Consider the following 15,999-nt stretch of genomic DNA (forward strand, 5'->3'; position numbering starts at 1 on the left):
CCACACACTCTCTCTCACACTCCACACACTCTCTCTCACACACACTCACTCTCTCTCACACACACTCACTCTCTCTCACACACACTCACTCTCTCTCACACACACTCACTCTCTCTCACACTCCTCTCTCCCTCTCACACACACTCACTCTCTCTCACACACACTCACTCTCTCTCACACACACTCACTCTCTCTCACACACACTCACTCTCTCTCACACACACTCACTCTCTCACACTCCTCACTCTCTCTCACACACACTCACTCTCTCTCACACACACTCACTCTCTCTCACACACACTCACTCTCTCTCACACACACTCACTCTCTCTCACTCACACTCTCTCGCACACTCCTCACACTCTCTCGCACACTCCACTCTCTCGCACACTCCACTCTCTCGCACACTCCACTCTCTCGCACACTCCACTCTCTCGCACACTCCACTCTCTCGCACACTCCACTCTCTCGCACACGCACTCACTCTCGCACACGCACTCACTCTCGCACACGCACTCACTCTCGCACACGCACTCACTCTCGCACACGCACACACTCTCGCACACGCACACACTCTCGCACACGCACACACTCTCACACACACTCTCACTCACACACACTCTCCCTCTCTCTCTCACACTCTCTCTCTCTCACACTCACTCTCCCTCTCTCTCTCACACACACTCACTCTCTCTCACACACACTCACTCTCTCTCTCACACACACTCACTCTCCCTCACACTCTCCCTCTCTCTCTCACACTCACTCACACTCACACTCACACACACTCTCCCTCTCTCTCTCTCACACACTCACTCACTCACACTCACACTCCTCTCCCTCTCCCTCTCCCACACACTCTCCCTCTCTCTCTCACACTCACTCACACTCACACACACTCTCCCTCTCTCTCTCACACTCACTCACTCTCACACACTCTCCCTCTCTCTCTCACACTCACTCACTCTCACACACACTCTCCCTCTCTCTCTCACACTCACTCACTCTCACACACACTCTCCCTCTCTCTCTCACACTCACTCACTCTCACACACACTCTCCCTCTCTCTCTCACACTCACTCACTCTCCCTCTCACTCTCCCTCTCTCTCTCACACTCACTCACTCTCACACACACTCTCCCTCTCTCTCTCACACTCACTCACTCTCTCTCTCACACACACTCACTCACTCACACACACTCACTCACACTCACACTCCTCTCCCTCTCCCTCTCACTCTCCCTCTCTCTCTCACACTCACTCACACTCACACACACTCTCCCTCTCTCTCTCACACACTCACTCACTCACACTCACACTCCTCTCCCTCTCCCTCTCCCTCTCACACACACTCTCCCTCTCTCTCTCACACTCACTCACACTCACACTCACACACACTCTCCCTCTCTCTCTCTCACACACACTCACTCACTCACACTCACACTCCTCTCCCTCTCCCTCTCCCACACACTCTCCCTCTCTCTCTCACACTCACTCACACTCACACACACTCTCCCTCTCTCTCTCACACTCACTCACTCTCACACACTCTCCCTCTCTCTCTCACACTCACTCACTCTCACACACACTCTCCCTCTCTCTCTCACACTCACTCACTCTCACACACACTCTCCCTCTCTCTCTCACACTCACTCACTCTCACACACACTCTCCCTCTCTCTCTCACACTCACTCACTCTCCCTCTCACTCTCCCTCTCTCTCTCACACTCACTCACTCTCACACACACTCTCCCTCTCTCTCTCACACTCACTCACTCTCTCTCTCACACACACTCACTCACTCACACACACTCACTCACTCACACTCACACTCCTCTCCCTCTCCCTCTCTCTCTCACACTCACTCACACTCACACACACTCTCCCTCTCTCTCTCACACACTCACTCACTCACACTCACACTCCTCTCCCTCACACTCTCCCTCTCTCTCTCACTCTCACACACACTCACTCTCTCACACACTCACTCTCTCCGGGGATCCTCTGGAACATGGCGATCTACTGTTTGTGATCTGGTTCTCGCGAGGCCGTGAGTCCGGGATCGCGTCGCCTCAGCCAATGGGAAGCGAGGGACCCTCCGGCCCTGAGCGCGTGCGCGCGCGGGGGGAGCCGGGATATCGCGGGATCGAGCGAGCGCGCGCCGCCGGAAGGGGGGTGGGGTCGCGGGATCGAGTGCGCGCGCGGGGGGGGATCGGGGGCGAAACCATCGCCGAGGACAAGCAGCGGGTTGGCCGGAATGCCGGGGATCCACTCCGTCAGCAATAACCGACAGTGATCCACCCGCAGGGTCAGGGAGATCTGTTACCCAATGGGCAGGGTCAGGGAGCGAGTGATCCACCGCCCCGCCAATGAGGAGTTGGTGATCCACTGGCTGGGGAGGGGGGGGATCAACTCCCCAGCCAATACCGACCGGGAGATCCACCCCATTCCCCCGTTTTGTCAAGCAGAGGATCCACTCCGTCCCTGATGGTTCCAGGTGGATTCACGGTTCCCTCCTTCCAATTGGGTATCTATTGATCCCCTGGATTGGCAAGGTCCACCTCTCACCACCGAGGGAAGGATGATCCACTCTCCGACCGGAACCAGACCTGGAACCCCGCCAATCACAGGCAACGGATCCGACTCCCCGGCCAACCATCAGCTGTGGATCCACTCCTCCGCCAATCGGGAACAAGGGATGTGATCCCCTGCCCGTCAGGAGTGGGTGATCCACAGCCTGGGCACCAGTCTCTCCCTCTCTCCTCCTCCTTCTCCTCCCTCTGTCTCTAACCTCACCCCCATTAGTGTGTGGAGGATCCATTCCCATCGCAGATAGTGAGTGAGAGATCCAGAGGATTAGATTAGATTACTTACATTGTGTAAACAGGCCCTTCGGCCCAACAACTCCACACCGACCCGCCGAAGAGCAACCCACCCAGACCCATTCCCCTACATATACCCCTTCACCTAACACTACGGGCAATTGAGCACGGCCAATTCACCCTAACCTGCACATTTTTGGACTGTGGGAGGAAACCGGAGCGCCCGGAGGAAACCCACGCAGACACGGGGAGAATGTGCAAACTGCACACAGACAGTTGCCTGAGGCGAGACTCCTTTGAAGATGTAGCGGGTCTGAAGGACGAGGCAGAGGAGCTGATTGGCAAGTTACCGGACAGCCTCAGTTCCCAGCCCTGCCTACCTTTTATTGTTTGAACCTTGCGGCCAGTCAGAAAGGCCAGCATGGTTCGATGGGCTGAAGAGCCTTCACCTGCAGTGTGGAGATTCTGCGCTTCTGCGACTCAGAGCATTTCCATCCAAGACGCTGATTGGACCAGTCGAGATCTCACTGTCATGTCTGCACCTTTGGAGCATCATTGTAAATCTGTTCTGCTGCATCCTTTCCCCTGTTTGAAGGCCTAGAGAAAGTACCCTTTACTGAGTTCTTTCCATCATTCCAGGCTCCATTCCTCCCCCCCCGGCTTTTCCCACAGTTACACAGAGATTTGGTGGGAACCAGAGACAGTTTTAGTCTCTTTAAAGGATACAAAGGGACTTAGATTATCCGGGTGGGGAGTATTTCATTCAATTAATCAAATTCCAGATAATCGAATGCAGGATAACATAGTTTTGCTAGGCATCAGGACCTTACGATCTTACCGGATAATCCGATATTTGGATAATCGAATGCTGAATAATCTCAGTTCCCTGTATAGAGTCATAGAGATGTACAGCACGGAAACAAACCCTTTGGTCCAACGTGCCCATGCTGACCAGATATCCTAGTCCCATTTGCCAGTATTTGGTCCATATCCCTCCAAACCCTTCCTATTCATGTACCCATCCAGATGCCTTTTTAATGCGGTAATTGTACCAACCTCCATCACTTCCTCTGGCAGCTCATTCCCTACACATATCACCCTCTGCGTGAAAAAATTGCCCTCAGGTCCTTTTTAAATTTTTCCCCTCTCACCTTAAACCTGTGCCATCCAGTTTTGGACTCCCCTAATCTGGGGAAAGACCTTGACTATTCACCCTATCCATGCCCCTCATAAACCTCTATCAGGTCACCCCTCAGCCTCCGATGCTGCAGGGAAAATAGCCCCAGCCTATTCGGCCTCTCCCTCTAGCTCAAATCCTCCAACTCAAAACAAGTTGGGAAAAAAAAAATTTGGGCTGAGGAAAACTGGGAATGCAACCAAGATCTGCAGGCAGTGCCTTGCTCTTGATCCGAAAGTTTATCCGTAACATTTTCCTGGATGCTTCCATTTGTTTACAGGAGACACAGACTGGCTCCCTCACTTACAAAAGGAATCTGAACGAAACAATTCAACTTGCAGCATCTGAAGGAAAGCAGAGATGGGTTTTCTTCAGACTTAAAGTGTCTTACTGCAAAGAACTGAGAAAGAGAGAGAGAGTCGTGTCGGGCTGTTGTAGATCTGTTGGCTTCTCTTCTGGTTTGACCAGGTTTCTCTCGGCTATGCTTACAGCCCAAGCTTTTCAGCTGGCTGACTGAGCTAGCTAGTCACATGGTTCTGAGTAGGCAGAAAGTGGACTTCAAGAAGGCAGCTCACCACCACTTTCTCAAGGGGCAACCAGAAATAGCAATAAATGCTGGCCTGACCAGCAACACCCACATCACACAAAAATGAATTGTCAAAAACCTATTTGTAAGATGTTTTCTCCATTGATTCCTCGGAAGAGATTGATAGCATCAGTACAGTGTGGAAGAGGGCCATTCAGCCCATCGAGTTCCACACTGACCCTTCGAAGAGCATCCCACCCAACCCTATCCCCTGCATTTCCCAAGGCTAAGCCACCTGGCCTGCAGATCCACGAAGACAATGGGTAATTTAGCGTGGCCAATCCACCCGAACCTGCTCATGTTCGGACTGTGGGAGGAAACCGGAGCACCGGGTGGAAACCCACGCAGACCCAAGGAGATTGTGCAAACTCCACACAGACAGTCGCCTCAAGCTGGAATTGAATGTGTCCCTGGCACTGGGAGGCAGCAGTGCTAACCACTGAGCCAACATGCCGCCCAGGATTATATTGTAATTACAGCTGAGGAGTGACCTCATGGAGGTTTATAAAATCATGAGGGGCATGGATAGGGTAAATAGACAAAGTCTTTTCCCTGGGGTGGGGGAGTCCAGAACTAGAGGGTTTAGGGTGAGAGGGGAAAGATATAAAAGAGACCTAAGGGGCAACCTTTTCATGCAGAAGGTGGTGCATGTATGGAATGAGCTGGCAGAGGGTGTGGTGGAGGCTGGTACAATTGCAACATTTAAAAGGCATTTAGATGGGTGTATGAACAGGAAGGGTTTGGAGGGATATGGGCCGGGTGCTGGCAGGTGGGACTCGATAGGGTTGAGATATCTTGTTGGAATGGATGCATTGGACTGAACGGTCTGTTCCCATGCTGTATCTCTCTGTGACTCTATGACTGAACAACAAAGACAAGTGTGCTGATTGCCTTCTACGCCCCCCTGTCTACATGTGACGCAAACTTCAGAGAATCATGAACTATAGCCCGAGGTCTCCCTGTTCCGCAAAACTACCCAAGGCCTTTTTTTTTGGTAAATATATTTATTAACAATTGTTTTAACTTTACAAACATATAAAATGATTGGAAAATACAATCAATAACAAATATCAGTATAATAAAAAGAAATAAAAACACAAGTTGCAATACAATTACTGTCTACTAACTACTAACCTACCCTATAATACAAAACAAACCCTAACACTGTGCAAAGCAACACCAAAAAAAGAAAGAAAAGCAATAAAAAACAGCTACGCTCAATGCAAAGCTCTCAAACAGAGGAACGGGAGCATGTATATATACCCGTGTTAACTCAGGACACCCCCTCCAGGGCCCAGGGCTTGACAAATCTAACCATCCTGGTTAAACAAATGCCCTAGTTAAGATCACTGACAAATCTATATCCAAATAACTCAAGTAGGGCTGCCATGTCTTATAAAAATGGTCTGTCATGCTGCATCATGTTTGTAAAAAAGTCCAAGGGAATGTGCTCCATAATCAATTTCTGCCATCCCAGCAAGTCCGGCGGGCTCAGACACCCAGTTCATCAGAATATTCTTCTGTGCACAGTCTGCAAGAATATTAAATAGTTTCTTCCCATGCCTGTCTAAAGATGGTAAACTCAGCAGAGGAGTTTAAGAGGAGAGATATCGGGTCTACTTTGACTTCAGTCCTCAATCCCCTCCCTACCTCTCCCCCCACAGCGCTCCAATAAACACAAGAGTCTGTGGCAGGTCCTGAAGCAATGGGTAAGAGTACCTACACTTATTTTACATTTGGGGCGTACTGAAGATGCTCCTTTTTTAAACTTCGCCAGACGGTCTGGTGCCAAATGAGCCCTGTACAGAATTTTTAACTGCGTAGCGCATGTCCTATTACAGATTGAGATCTTTCAAGTATTCTCCCATACGTTCTCCCATGTTTCAGAAGAGATCCAAGGCCCTATTTTTAATTGCATAAGTCTTGTCTTAATTATATAAGTCTTGCTGAAAAGAGATTACTTATGTCTTGTTCCTGAATATTAATTTTGTCATCAGTTTCTAAGTTCTTACTCCAATTATTTCAGTTCCCAAACATTCTGTAAGATGTTCCGGTCCCCATCCTGACACAGAACATCCTTTCTTGTGTGATTCTCTCCCATAATTACTGCTTCATGTCCTGAATTAAGCTGTTTCAGTAAAAGATGTTTGTTTCTGACCCCAGAATGTCCTCTGTTTTGTTATAGATTGGGCCAGACCCGCTCAAAACATTTCAAAGCAGGTAGCCCAGACCGTAACTTTGCTCTTCATTTTAGCTCAGTGTACAGTGGATATTCCTGGAGTAAATTAGGTGGTTCGACTGCCAAGGGTTAAAGCAACAGAATTTATGAACAAAATTACAGAATGAAACACAAAGAAGAGAAAACCAAATACTGAATAACTTATCCTATCCAAACCCGACCTAATGATGCTGTTCTGAAAATACTCGCAACAGTCCCAGTACACACATCCCTTAGCACGAAGAGTAAGTATGACACAGACAGCTTACAGTTTGAGACGTCAGAGAGAGAGCTCAGCCCATGTTTCACACACCCCCTGCCAGAACTGAACTCACGATGCAAATACACTCTAATTGAAAGGTAGGCTAGCCAAGCAGCTAGCTGGCCACTCCCCTTTGATGGCCCTGGTTTGTTTTTAAGTCATGGAAGCGTTAGGCTGAGGGAGTATCTGCTAGGGGTAAACAACAGGCCCCAATAAATCAGTCAAGCCTCAGGCAGGATGGAAACTTGGGTCGTTAGAACTTCTCTGGGAAAAAAAACTCCAAGGGCATAGGAACCTTGTTAAAAAGAAGCAGTTTAAAGCCATAAACAGAAAGGTTTCTCCCGAAGTTTGACACAAATGGATCAAAATAGTAGACAGTGCAGAAAGTTTCCAAAAATACAAAAGGATCTTGATCAAATGGGTCAATGGGCTGAATAATAGCAGATGAAATTCAATCTGGATAAATGCGTGGTATTATATCAAACAAGGGTAGGGTTTATACAATTAACTGTCGGGTTCTGGGTAGTGTTGTAGAACAGAGGGACCTAGGGGAGCAGGTACATAATTCTTTGATGTTTGTTTCACATATAGACAGGGGGGGTTAAAAAGGTATTTAGCACACTTGCCTTCATTGCTCAGTCCTTTGAGTACAGGAGTTGGAATGTCAAGTTGGGGTTGGGGTTGTACAGGACATTGGTGAGGCCTCTTCTGGAGTTCTGTGTCCGGTTCTGGTTGCCCAGTTTTAAGAAGGATATTATTAAGCTGGAGAGGGTTCAGAATAAGTGTCAGATTCCTCGTTTTCAGAACATGCAGCCCTCGTTGTAAATCCCTGGTTCTCACACAGTTCTTCCTTTTATTGCCCTTCACCACGAGAAGTATGGAGTTTAACAACGGGGATGTTATGCTGCAGCTGTATAAAGTGCTAGTGAGGCCACCCCTGGAGTACTGTGTGCAGGTTAGGTCTTCTTACTAGAGAAAGGATGTACTGGCACTGGAAAGGGGGGTGCACTGGAAAGGGGGGTGCACTGGAAGGGGGGTGCACTGGAAGTGGGGTGCACTGGAGGGGGGGTGCAGAGAAGGTTGATTCCAGAGTTGAGAGGGTTGGCTAATGAGGAGAGACTGAGTAGATTGGGATTATAGTCTTTGGCATTTAGAAGAATGGGGAGGGGGGGGGGGGAGCTGACAGAAAGGTAAATGATGAAGGGAATAGAAAAGATCAAAGGAGAGAGGTTGTTTCCACTGAAACTAGAACAAGGCGAATAACCTGAAAATAAAGGGGAGCGGATTTCCTCAACAGGGGAGTTGAGGAGGAACCTCTTCGCCCAGAGGGTTGTGAATCTGTGGAATCCTCTGCCTAGCGAAGTAGTTGTTGAATGTTTTCAAGGCAAAGATAGGAATTTGAAGAATAAAGGAATTAAGGGTTAAACTGAGCAAGCAGGTAGTGGAGCTGAGTCCGCAAACAGGTCAGCCATGATCTCACTGAATGGCAGAGCAGACTCGAGGCGGGGGGGGCCGAATGGCCTCATCCTACTCCTGTTCCTTGTGTTCTCATTTCAGCCCCGAGTTTTAAACAGCGCCAAAATAAAGATGACGCAGATTGGACGACTTGCCAGGACTTCGGTCCCAGCTTCGTTCAAATGAAGATTGTCCCAGTCAGACAGCGGTCTCCTTCCCCAGGACTGGAGTCAGTGCCCCCTGAATCCAAATCTATTTCTCCCAAGTCAACCTTCAAGCCACACATTTATCTCTCTCATCTCATTTGCTCTCTGTCGACTTGCACATGGAATTGTACTGTTCAGAGAGACCCACGGAGGTTGTCCCACCAAAAATGTCTTAAATCCACACTGGGTACCAGGCCCACAGCCTTGAATGTTATGACACTTCCAAGTGCTGATCCAATTACTTTTTTAACCCTTTGTTTTAACACTCCCAGGCAGTGAATTCCATCCCGCTACCATCCTCTGGGTGAAAAAGCTTTTCCTCAAATCCCCTCAATATTTTCCCTTTCTTATTGATTGAGGGGGATAGCACACACCCTCGTCAGGCCCCCCATCACCTCATCCTCCTCTAGTCCCCTCCCACAAGCTTCTCTGCTCCAAATGAAACAACCTGAGCTTACCCGGCCTCTCTTCGTAACGAAGCTGCTCCCTCCCAGACAATACCTTGGTGTATCTCTGCTGCAACACACTCCCTTCCAATCAGTGCAATCACACGGGGTGGCACGGTGGCTCAGTGGTTAGCACTGCTGCCTCACAGCGCCAGGGACCTGAGTTCGATTCCAGCCTCGGGCAACTGTCCGTGTGGAGTTTGCACATTCTCCCCATGTCTGCATGGGTTTACTCTGGGGCTTCCGGTTTCCTCCCACAGTCCAGAGATGTGCTGGTTAGGGTGAGTTGGTCATAGTGTTCAGAGATGTGTCGGCTAAGTGCATTAGTCAGGGGAAATGTAAAGTTATAGGGCAGGGGAATGGGTCGGGTTGGGTTAGTCGTTGGAGGGTCAGTGTGGACCTGTTGGGCCGAATGGCCTGTTCCCACACTGTAGGGATTCTATGAAAAAAAACCATCCTTGTTACAGTGTGAATGTGGAACACTACAGCACAAGAAAAGGTCCTTTGGTCCACAACTTATGTGCTGACCATGATATTCTAAACTCATCCCAACTGCCTGCACATGGTCCATACCCCTCTATTCCCTGCGTGTCCATGTGTCTATCTGAATGCCTCTTAAACTTCGTGTTGTGAAGTTGAAGTCATGCCCTGTACCTTTAAGCGAGAGTGAATGCTTACAAGCACCTGTCATATGATTAGCCAGAATGTACTGGAAAATTGAAAATATGTAACATTTGGCTGTGAGATGGACACCAATTTTGGTTGCTGTTTTGACAGCAATTTGAATTTAATCAAACAGTTTAAATTATGTTCCAGGATACTAAAACCCAATCGAGTTTGAATTGATTGTTTTGCCAGCATCTTTCCAACATTGGGGACATAAAAATGCAGACATTTTGAAAATTGGAGAGAGAACAATTGCCATCAACACAGATCCAAGAAATTTGGAACCATTCTCTATCAAAGGTACCTTTTCATATGAAACATACTCTCAGTAAAAAGAAAGAAGACGACCCAGGGAATTCAGCAACAGAAGACAACAGTTGCTGTCTGGTTTTGAAATTAAGTTGATGTAATTTTAATAAGTGTTTTATTGGAACAACGTATTATTATAAAGTTAGAGACAGAGAAAAAGCAGTTAAGAGAAAGGGGTTTGGAGTTGGGAATAATTATTTTTTAATGTTCTCTTTTAGAATTAAAAAATAAATTGATGTTATTTTCTTTAAGGCATGGAATTTGGGAGTTCTCTGTCACTCATTTTAACAGATTATGAGGTGAGCTTTTCTGGGTGTTTGGTTTAATTAAGACCATAAGACATAGGAGTGGAAGTAAGGCCATTCGGCCCATTGAGTCCACTCCGCCATTCAATCATGGCCGATGGGCATTTCAACTCCACTTAACAGCATTCTCCCCGTAGCCCTTAATTCCTCGTGACATCAAGAACTTAACATGTGTTGCTGGTTAAAGCACAGCAGGTCAGGCAGCATCCAAGGAGCAGGAAATTCTGGCCCGAAACATCGACTTTCCTGCTCCTTGGATGCTGCCTGACCTGCTGTGCTTTAACCAGCAACACATTTCCAGCTCTGATCTCCAGCATCTGCAGACCTCACTTTTTACTCGACATCAAGAACTTACCAATATCTGCCTTGAAGACATTTAGTGTCCCGGCCTCCACTGCACTCTGCGGCAATGAATTCCACAGGCCCACCACTCTCTGGCTGAAGAAATGTCTCCACATTTCTGTTCCGAATTCACCCCCTCTAATTCTAAGGCTGTGTCCACGGGTCCTAGTCTCCTCGCCTAACGGAAACAATTTCCTAGCGTCCACCCTTTCCAAGCCATGTATTATCTTGTAAGTTTCTATTAAATCTCCCCTCAATCTTCTAAACTCCAATGAATACAATCCCAGGATCCTCAGCCGTTCCTCGTATGTTAGACCAACCATTCCAGGTATCATCCATGTGAATCTCCGCTGGACACGTTCCAGTGCCAGCATGTCCTTCCTGAGGTGTGGGGACCAAAACTGGACACAGTACTCCAAATGGGGCCTAACCAGAGCTTTATAAAGTCTCAGTAGCACATCGGTGCTTTTATATTCCAACCCTCTTGAGATAAATGACAACATTGCATTCGCTTTCTTAATCATGGACTCAACCTGCATGTTTACCTTTAGAGAATCCTCGACTAGCACTCCCAGATCCCTTTATACTTTGGCTTTACAAATTTTCTCACTGTTTAGAAAGTAGTCTATGCTTTTATTCTTTTTTCCAAAGTGCAAGACCTCGCATTTGCTCACGATGAATTCCATCAGCCATTTCCTGGACCACTCTCCCAAACTGTCTAGATCCTTCTGCAGCCTCCCCACACCCTCAGTACGACCTGCCTGTCCACCTAACTTCGTATCATCTGCAAACTTCGCTAGAATGCCCCCAGTCCCTTCATCCAGATCATTAATATATAATGTGAACAGCTGCGGCCCCAACACTGAACCTTGTCTCTGGCTGCCATTCCAAAAAAGAACCTTTTATTCCAACTCTCTGCCTTCTGTCAGACAGCCAATCCTCAATCCATCCCAGTAGCTCACCTCGAGCACCATGGGCCCTCACCTTGCTCAGCAGCCTCCCGTGTGGCACCTTATCAAAGGCCTTTTGGAAGTAACAGAAGGATTTACTGCCATGTCGTAACATTTGCTATCACCTTCCAAACCCACACCAACTTTCATCTTTGGGGTGATGTGGTGGCTCAGTGGTTAGCACTGCTGCCTCACAGCTCAAGGGACCAGAGTTTGATCCTACTCTGAGGCAACTGTCTGCCTGTGCCTGTGTGGGTTTTTTCTGGATGCTCTGGTTTCCTCCCACAGTCTAAAGCTTTACAGGTTAGTGTGAATTGGCAAGGGAAAATTGCCCATAGTGTCCAGGGATTTGTAGGTTAGGTAGGTCAGCCATGGGAAACGCAGGGTTACAGGGTTAGGGTCAGAGGGTGAGTCTGGGTGTGAGCTTGTTAGGCTGAATGGCCTCTTTTCACACTGTAGGGATTCTATGAATTCTAGAAGGACAAGGGCAAGAGAATCGTGGGACCACACCCTCCGAGCCAGTCGCTGTCCTGACCTGGAAATATATTGCTGTGCCTTCAGTGTCGCTGGGTCAGAATCCTGGAATTCCCTCCCTAAGGGACATTGTGGGTCAACCCACAACAGGCGGACTGCAGCGGGTGAAGAAGGCTGCTCATTCCCACCCTCTCAAGGGGCAACTAAGGACGGCGTAATGAATACTGGGCCCAGCCAGTGATACCCACATCCCACAAACGAATGCAAGAAGTTGTATCTGCTGTTGCCAGGTAACATGGTAGCAGCTCTGCCCCTATCGTATTTGACATTTTGACCCTGAGGAAAAGATTCCGACTGTCCACTTCTCTCATTATATAAACTTCTATCAGGACGCTCCCTCAGCGTCCGACCCTCCAGCAGAACAATCCCAAGTTTGCCCGACCTGTCCTTATAGCTAATACGCTCCAGTCCAAGCAAACCTCTTCTGCACCCTCTCCAAAGCCTTCATGTCCTTCGGAAAGTATGGCGACCAGTACTACCCACAATACCCCCAATGTGGCCTGACCAAAGTCAGGTGGCCTAGTGGTTAGCACTGCTGCCTCACAGCGCCAGGAAGCTGGGTTTGATTCCCACCTCGGGCGACTGTGCGGGTAGAGTTTACATGTTCTCCCCGTGTCTGTGTGGGTCTCCTCCAGAATCCAAAGATGTGCAGGCCAAGTGAATTGGCCGTGCTAAATTGCCCATAGTGTCAGGGGTAAATACCGGGTAGGGGAATGGGTCTGGGTGGGTTACTCTTCAGAGGGTCGGTGTGAGCTTGTTCGGCTGAAAGGCCTGTTTCCATAACGTAGGGAATCTAATCGAAATTCATTTTGCAACATGACTTGTCAACCTTTGTACTCAATGCCCTCACTTACTTTTAAATTCATTCACAGGATCAGGGCATCAGTGGCTAGGCCAGTTAAGAGTCAACCACATTGCTGTGGGTCTGGAGTCAAATGTAGACCAAACCCAGGTAAGAATGGAAGTTTCCTTCACTGTCGGACATTAGTGACCCATATGTTGTTGGTTTTTCTGATTCATGGTCATCATTAGATTCTTAATTCCAGATTTTCATTGCATTCAAATTCCACCATCTGCCGTGGTGGCATTTATAGAAAACATAGCAAAATACAGCGCAGTACAGGCCCTTCGGCCCTCGATGTTGCGTCGATCCAAGCCCACCTAACCTACACTAGCCCACTATCCTCCATATGCCTATCCAATGCCCGTTTAAATGCCCATAAAGAGGGGGAGTCCACCACTGCTACTTGGCAGGGCATTCCATGAACTCACGACTCACTGAGTAAAGAATCTACCCCTAACATCTGTCCTATACCTACCACCCCTTAATTTAAAGCTGTGCCCCCTCGTAATAGCGGACTCCATACGTGGAAAAAGGTTCTCATGGTCAACCCCATCAACAGACACATTGACCTGGACCCCATATACAAACCACTACAGCTGAAACTGACACCCGGAAACGGCAAGAACATCCATCAACAGACACATCGACCTGGACCCCACATACAAATCACTGCAGCTGAAACTGACACCTGGAAGCGGCAAGAACAAACCAATATAAATACCGGAAGAAACATCAAAGCAGTGCTTCACACGAGGCTCCAACAGCACTGATGATGTTCCCTAGCCAGGGAACAAAACGTTTGCAGCAAAAACTTCCAGCTCGGCGAGCAGAACCACAACAACGGATACCCGAGCTACAAATCTTCAATCAGATTTTAAACACTATCTAAACCCCTAATCATCTTGTACACCTCTATCAAGTCACCCCTAAACCTTCTTTTCTCCAATGAAAACAGCCCCAAGTGCCTCAGCCTTTCCTCATACGATCTTCCTACCATACCAGGCAACATCCTGGTAAACCTCCTCTGCACCCGTTCCAGTGCCTCCACATCCTTCCTATAATATGGCGACCAAAACTGCACACAATACTCCAGATGCGGCTGCACCAGAACGTTGCCTGGCTCTACAGACCATCGATAATATTCTCCGCGACTGAAGAAAATAAGCATGCTGTATGCCTTTTTCACCACCTTATCACCACTTTCAGGGAGCTATGGTCTCACACCCCAAGATCCCTCTGTATACCAAGGCTCTTGCCATTTACTGCATCCATTCCTCTTGCATTTGTCTCCCAGAATGCATCACCTCACACTTCCCTTTGCGTGCACCCTGATGGAGTAAGGACGGCAGATTGTCTTCCCTGAAGGAGATTGCTGAAACCCAATGAGGTTTCCTTTTCCACAACTGACGGCGGTTGTCACGGTGACCGGTGACGGAGCTGGGATTTTTATTCCAGGCTTGTGAGCTGGATTGAAACTCCCACCAGCTGCCGAGGGAGATTTGAACTGGTGTGTCGAGTCACTGTGTGTGGGTTACTACACAATCGCTGCGACACCATCATCCCTGACCTTCAGTACCGCAGCTAAGATTTCCTCATCTCTCTGATCACTGCAAGAGCTGTTAGCTGAACATCCAGAGCAGCTTGACCCCACTGACTGCGTGTAGTCCCTGAAGTCAACAGGAAGCAGGGCTGCACCACCCAATCTAGAGAATCATTGGCTGTTCGGAACAAAAACGTGACCCATCCTTTCCTTCAGTCACACCTGACAGCCAAGGTGTTCGCGCGGGAGGTTTCTGAGCTCTGGGATACAGCGTAGCTGGAATATCCAGGGAAGAATGTGCAAATTCCACACAGACAGATACGACCTAACCTTCACAGGTACGACCTAATCTGTTGATTGTTAATCGTCTCAACCCAAGATTGCAAGAGGTTGTCAGGTTAGCATTCTAGGCCTAACCATCCTTAGTTATTTGTCAAGGATATTCATTGGAATCAAACCTGGGTCCCTGGCGCTTCGAGACAGCAGTGGGGTTGGGGAAAGATAAACTGATGCTAGTTACTGACGATGTATTTACATTATACCATGAGGTCAGAACAGTTGTAATTTTCAGCAGGAGTGGGGAAAACTCTTTTGTTTTGTTTTGTTTTGTTTCCCCTGCGGTGCCCACCTGTACCTGAACAGCTCGAGGGTGTTGGTATCGCCTGGTTATGTTTTAGTTTCTATTTTCCTCACACTACCGCCTTGCAGTGATAAGTGCTTATATTTTCCCCAGACTCATGGTATGTGCACGTGTGTGTGTGTGTGTGTTTAAATTAACACGTCGTTTCATAACAGATAACTTAGAGCTTCTCCTTAGAGACAACTCATCATTACATTGCCAAAACAGCTGTATGTTTCTTAGAGGTACACCTTGCACTCATTACTGGGAGAAGCAGCAATCGGAGGTGATCGTGACAAGAACTAAAATGTATTGGTCAATAAAACGCATATTGTCCCAAGGTGCAAGTTAAGAGAATGCCCACACCTTGTTAATTGATGTATCGGTCAGACAGTCACCAAATATTGAGTAATTCAAGTACCTTCAAATTGTGTAATGTTTTAGTCGGTCATCGTGGTCTACAGCACAGAGAAAGGCCCTGGTCCAAATCAAACAAATTATACTGATTACAGGAGTTGAGAGGTCAGGTTGCAGCTGCAATGGACATTGGGTAGGTCACTGTTGGAATATTGCGTGCAATTCTGAGCTGCCTGCTGGAGGAAGGATGTGGTGAAACTTGAAAGGGTTCAGAAAATACTTACAAGGATTCAGAAAATACTTACAAGGATGTTGCCAGGGTTGGAGGGTTTGAGCTACAGGGAGAGGCTGAATATGCT

This window comes from Hemiscyllium ocellatum, chromosome 38 (genome assembly GCF_020745735.1).
Source record: "Hemiscyllium ocellatum isolate sHemOce1 chromosome 38, sHemOce1.pat.X.cur, whole genome shotgun sequence".
NCBI lineage: Eukaryota > Metazoa > Chordata > Chondrichthyes > Orectolobiformes > Hemiscylliidae > Hemiscyllium > Hemiscyllium ocellatum.